Below are 6,222 nucleotides of genomic sequence, written 5' to 3'. Positions count from 1 at the left end.
GGGGGGAGGGAGTGGGCATGGATTTGATCAAAACATCTTATATGCATGTATGAAATTCTCAATAAAGTTTTTGTAAAAGTTAAAAAAAAAAAGAATGCTATTCAAATCCTTCACAATCATATGAAATTTTTGTCATCTTGATTTGCAGTTCCACATCATGGTTTTCTATTCTTAGGTCTTCCAACATAAAATTCATAGTGATCCTATCTCCCTAGAGATCATAACTTACCACAGAAACTAAGCATCTTTTCCCCCCAACTCATTTATCTTCTTGTACAGGTGGGTATGGGTACGTGTGAGTGTATATGGAGGCCACAAATCAGCGCTGTCTTCCTCTGCTGCTCTCCACCTTATTTTTTGAGATGGGGTCTCTCACTGACCCTGAAGCTCATTGATTGGCCTGACTGGCTGGTCAGTGAGCTCCAAGAATCCATCTGCTTCTGCCTGAAGCACTAGTGTTAAAGATGTGTGACTATCTTTTATGTTGGTTCTGGTGATGTGAACTCAGGTCCTCATGTTTGCACAGCAAGTACTTTATCCAATGATTCATCTCCCCAGCCCCCAGCTTTTTTATTTTTCCTTGAAAATTACATCACTAGCCTACTTTCAGTTGGTTAGCCTTTGCTAGGTACTCTTTTCACAAGCAAACTTTCTGTTTCTAGATCATTTTAAAGGCAATCTGACTTCTGCTTTTTGTTTGTTTGCTTGTTTGCTTATGATAGGGTCACATGGACCTGATGTTGAAATCAAACTCATTATAATTTTTTTTTCATTGAGTTTGGTACCAATTAAGAGCCAAGTCTTTGACAAAACCTGAGTCCCACCCCAACTTCTTTCACGGAACACTTGGGGTCTCTTCCTTACTAGCAGTACCCTAAAATCCTGGTGAGTCTTGGAGTTGTTTTCCATTTTCTCCAGTGCTCATTGCTGGTCAGTCCTCTGATACACTTAGTGCTCTGGAAAAAAATTCAAGTACATTTCCATTCTCTTCCCCCCAGGCTTCTCTGTTCTTTCCTTTTCAGATTCTTACACTGTAGACCAAGGAGCTTCTTCCAATCATCCTCAGTCCTCTAGGTCTGGATTCCAGAACAGCTCTCAGTCCCACACAGGTATGTTCTGGAACAGCTCTCTGCCCTTTAGGGCTTATGTTCTAAAACAGCCACGGGCCCTCTAGTCTGGGTTCTGAATAGCTCTCAGTTCTACAGTTTGCATCTGTAATGGTTCTTGGCTTATTCATCTAATTACTGCTTCTTCATTTTTGTTCATTCTGGGATTCAAGCCATCCTGCTTTTTGCAGTTTTGCTTTTACCTTCAAAATTCTGGGTTGCTTCTTTTGAGGAAGCAATGTCTTCTTCTACCTGAGCCTTTTCCCATTGGATTTTACTTTTAAATCTCTTCTTGAGCATTCTTCCTGTTGAGTGTGATGCTTCTTTCTCCAGCCTTCTCAAGCGTGTGATGGATCATAGGTTGAGATCACAGTTATGCTAGAGGCTTGATTTGCTTGTCCTGGAACCTGTTTCTATTTACCCTTGTGTTTCCAGCATCACAAGGGAAAAGAAATGGGAGTTTTGGGATTGCACACATCTAATTCTGTCTTCTTGGAGTGTTTCCCAGTCCTTCTCTGGAGTTATAGCTAGCTGGGAATGCTTTCTGATGTTACGGCAAAACCACTCTCTACTTTTTCAGTGTAAGTTGGATATACATCTCCCTGAGCTGCTGAAGAGCACTTTAGGGTGGAGGGGCTACCCTTTATCCACTCCCTCTCCTGAGTACATCTGGGTTCTTGTTCTTCATGCATTAGGGCTCTCCACATGTCTCAGACCTACAATGGTCACACATATTGTTTGTTTCTGTCACTTAATGTACACATTGGTCCTCTAACTGCAGTTGGCCCCATCCCTGCTGTAGCTACTGCTTAAATTTTGTGTTTTCTGGATTAAGATGACAGGAGCAATCCTCCTGTTACAATGCAATCACCAATAGAGTGGTATATGCTATCTTTAGACTCAAAACACTCTTTATAAGGTACTAATAACATTTCTGGCCTCGAGGTCCATAGAAGGATGGCACCTGTTTCCCAGTTTCACCCTAGGAGGGGCCGAAAGGGCCAGATGGGTCTGGGGGCAACTTGCCTTGAGGTTCAGGCACAGAGTAGCGGGGATTCAATCATGTGATAGAGTAAGGAAAAGCTGAGGGCCAGAAGCATGGCTCTGGGTTGATGCCTGGGCCCCACAAGCAGCTCAGGCCCAGAAATAAACTGTACATCACTTTCAGGAGTGGAGTCTGAACCATGTAGCTGCTCTGTATTTATTTAAGATTTACCCTGCAATTTCTGTTGTCTGTAATTACCCTATGCCACTGTATAATAGTTGCTGTGTAGCTAAATAGTTAGCAGTAACCATGGAAATCAAGTATTGTTCACAAACTTGAAAAAGTTAATTGTGTGTGTATGTATGTCAGATTATATGTATGTATGTACGTATCTGTCTGTCTATATTTAATTTCTTGGTTGTAGTCTACTTTGAGAGCAGTTAACTTACAACTGCCAACAACTGGACCAGAAGTCAGATGTGACATTCTATCTTCTACTGTCCTCCACCTCAGAGTCTCCCTATAGTCTGTGCAGATCACGGCCATCTCTCTCTGCCCCTACTTGCCTTCTCATCCTTACTAGCCAAAGCCATCCCCTGCTAATGTGATTCTGCCAGTTCCACGCTGACCGTGTAACTGTACAACCACTGTTGGAAAAATCAAACCACCAAGCAAATACCACAGTTACACACAGGCCACCCACCGTAGCAGTTGCAACTCTCCCTTCTGGTCTGGTCACACTCTGAAATTTTCCAACTTATATTGTACCAAATGAAACTACCCTTTAATGTGCATACATGGATCTCATATGGAAATCTTGGTTTTCATACTTCTCCATTCTCACTCTGGGCTGATGGCCAATAGCATCCTTAGAGAAGCACTTCTCTGCTGGACCCCACTGTACTGCACCCACAGTGCCTGCACTTCCCTCAGTAGGCTGCCTGCTCCCCCTCCTTCTGCTTGTGTGGCTCCTTCTCCCACTTCCAATGGCTTCCTTCCCCCTCCTGCTCTTTTCTTTTGTAGTAAAACTCTCTAGAGCAGCTTTTCCCAGTGACTGCCACCCTTCTCACTTATGTGCACCCACCTCCACTCTGGTTCTCCTGAATCCCAAACAACTCAATGCTGCTTCTGACCTCCCAGACTCTCATGCTGAGTCCTGGTTCTCACCTTGCCAGTCCTGTCAGCAGGGCTGGAAACATCCCTGGCCTGTGAGGCTGTTTCCTTAGTCAAATGCCTGCTGACTTCTCCTGTATCTAGTTTCACTCCTGCTCAATTCCTGTTTATTCCTCTGCCTCTACTCTAGACTACAGAGGCTGGAGCACCCCAGGCCAGGGTCTCTATTGAGACACTCAATAGTCCATACTCTTTCTTATCATACAGTGCCATGGAATTGTCAACCAGGAACGAATTCACATCTCCTTGATCTTCTCTGGATTCCAAGCTTCTTTTGGCCTGAAGGTTGGAGCTCCACCTCACCTTTCACATCATCAGTGCTGACTCTGTCTTCCTGTTATCCAGACCTAGAGCCCGGTGGTCCTTCAAGTCCTCTGTTCCAAACACTGCTCCCACTGTTGGGAGGACCTGCCTTACACTGAGGAGGTAATAAGAAGACTTGAGCTGCTATCCAAGATCAGCAGGTTAACAGCAGTAAAACATGGGCTTTGTGCCAGCTCTGGTGAGACTTGGGACAGATCCACCAGTGACCACACTGGGGAGGGGATGTCCCCAGAGATGGCCATCCAGAGTGGATTTCATACCTGAGGAAAAAGACAGAAAGCCTGAGATACTCAGCAGATAAAGGAAGGGCAACCAGATGATCACCTGGTTCTGCCCACTACTGCCTCTCACCTGAGCACAAGCAGAGTTCCTAATTCTCTACTCACACCCTTGGTCCCTTGAGAGTCTACCCTACCTAAAAGTCATGGTGACTCTGTAACGACCCATTAGCTCAGGTCTCTCTTCTATTTACATTACCATTGCATCTGAGTGCTTAGCTATCTCATTCAGTCTCCTCTGGCCACACTGGCCCCTGGCATTCCTCCACCAAAACCTTCATGCTGGCCATGTTGCCTGACTGCTCTTCATGGCTCACTCTCTCCTTTGCTAAAATGTTAACTTCTCAAGAAGGCCACCCTTAATCCTGTAAGTGCATGTGTGCACTTCCACGTGTGCATACAGTCATGCATATGCACATACACAAGCAAAAATATGCACAACCATGGCACAACTCCACACAAGCACATTCATATATGCACAAACCCACACACATGCATGTATAAACATAAATATGTACATATATTCCCACACCCATGTGAACTCAGTGCACTCATACACATGCACTAACAGGTATATAAGCATACATACTTGTGCACAAACTCACATGCATACATACCCTGACATACATGTAAGTACCCATTCAGCCTTGACTTCTTCCTGTTGTTCCCTTTTCTTTCATCTTCTAAGCCTATCACTGTCTTGTTTTCTTGGCTGTGAAGTCCACTCTGGATGGCTGTCTTTAGGAACAGTGTCCAGGGTGGTCACTGGTGGGTCTGTCTCAGGTCTGACCAAAGGGTGGCACTGTTACTTTGGCTACTGTTGATCTGTTGACTCTGGGTAGCAACTGAATTCCTCCAAACTCACTGAGAATCACTTGTTCGGTCAGTGTCAACTCTGAAACCTCTCACTCCCTTCACTATGTCTCTAACCTGATAAAAATTGCCACAAAGCAAATAAAGCATTACTAACATCCTGTATATATGAGAATTGTAAGCTACCTCAGATTTAAGACCATATTATTTAGAAGTAAGCATTTGTTCTCATTCACTAAAAATTATCCTTTGAACAAAAATAGACAAGTTGCAGGCAGTACTGACAGGCTCTGAATATCACTTTTCTGAGAAGTTCCTGTGATATGACATGGCAGAAAGGGGTCCCTGGTAATTAAGTGAAAGTGGTTAAGAACCTCAAAAGAAATATGCAAGCAAGGCAGGAACCAGAAGTCAGGACTAGTTCCGAGTTGGGTTGGAAAAGGGAGGGTCGAGTTCTGGGCTGAGGTCAGGCACAGGCAGGCGCACAGGTGGGCACAGGTGGGCAAAGCAGGTCAAGGCAGGCAGGGTCACGGGTGGCCATTGTCTGGAACAGGATGGGGCTGGGTGGGCAAGTCACCAGCAGGGTGGACAAGAGTACCTGGGAGCGCCTCCTTCTCCCGGCCTGGGGACGCCTGTCCTGCCAGCCCACCTGCTCCCCGAGAAGACTGTCCATCTACCAAAAAGCAAGGGAGAAGCATCATTACCTGAGGAACCTGGCAAGGCCAATAATGTGAAGACACACAGGCTATACACCACCTGACCTTTTTAGTTCCTCTCAGTTTGTGAGGTTCACAGAAATTAGGCATGACATCCATTAGCAGTTGTTAGACATTGTTTTATGGCTCACAGCATACACCAGTGAAGAAACACAGGAGAATCCTGACGTGGCCTCTTGTCCACTCCGGATGTTGACACCTTCTATGAGTACCCTTGCCTTCCTCTATGGGTGCCTCTCCCTTCCTCACCCTCACCCCTGCCCTTTGCTTGCAGCAAGCTGCTATCAGAGCTACACTCCAACGCCCAGGTTGTCTGCCTAGACTTCTGCGCTTCACTTTCACAACAGTTTGCAACAGCAGCCAGCATAGATTCATTTTTGAAGTCTAACCACACATTTGTGAAGGGCTGCAGGTGCCCAAGCCTGCTGTTTGTTAGACAAATGCACTATTTGTGGAACAAAGTGATAGCAGACAAAGGACAGCCATTAACCCCTGCTGGGATGCCTCTACTTCTCTGTATGCAGCAATACCAGTGCCCATCAGCCAACAGGAAGTGTCTTATTCTCTGGTTTTGTGAAATGCTGTCCTCCAACCATGACAAATATTAAATATTTTTAAATGTCTTTATTACCTATATTAGTTATACATAATGGGTTTTATGACATTTTCATACAAGTACATAATGCTTTCTGATCAGGTTAATCCCCTTATTACCCTCTCTTGTCCCCCTCCCCCAATAATCTTCTCAATTACCCCCTTCTACTTTAATCTCTCTCTCTCTCTCTCTCTCTCTCTCTCTCTCTCTCTCTCTCTCTCTCCCCCCGTGT

The 6,222-nt window shown here is 45.1% G+C and overlaps 1 protein-coding gene across 19 annotated transcripts in view; it reads right to left on the bottom strand.

The window, feature by feature from the left end:
* Window positions 1-6,222, bottom strand: part of Pcbp3 (poly(rC) binding protein 3) — a 322,999-nt gene that overhangs the window by 112,414 nt on the left and 204,363 nt on the right. The window contains exon 1 of one of the 19 annotated variants that reach the window (XM_008840446.1): window positions 5,278-5,346. The exons of the other annotated variants lie outside the window; for them this stretch is intronic. The gene's annotated coding sequence lies outside the window, so the exon portion shown is untranslated. Of the gene's footprint in view, window positions 1-5,277; window positions 5,347-6,222 lie in introns of those variants that run through there. 19 annotated transcript variants of the gene reach the window in all.

The sequence above is a fragment of the Nannospalax galili genome, unplaced genomic scaffold (genome assembly GCF_000622305.1).
Source record: "Nannospalax galili isolate Female #2095 unplaced genomic scaffold, S.galili_v1.0 scaffold619, whole genome shotgun sequence".
In the NCBI taxonomy this organism is placed as follows: Eukaryota; Metazoa; Chordata; class Mammalia; order Rodentia; family Spalacidae; genus Nannospalax; species Nannospalax galili.
Note: the sequence above shows the minus strand (reverse complement) of the source record. Positions and strands in the feature narration are given on the sequence as shown.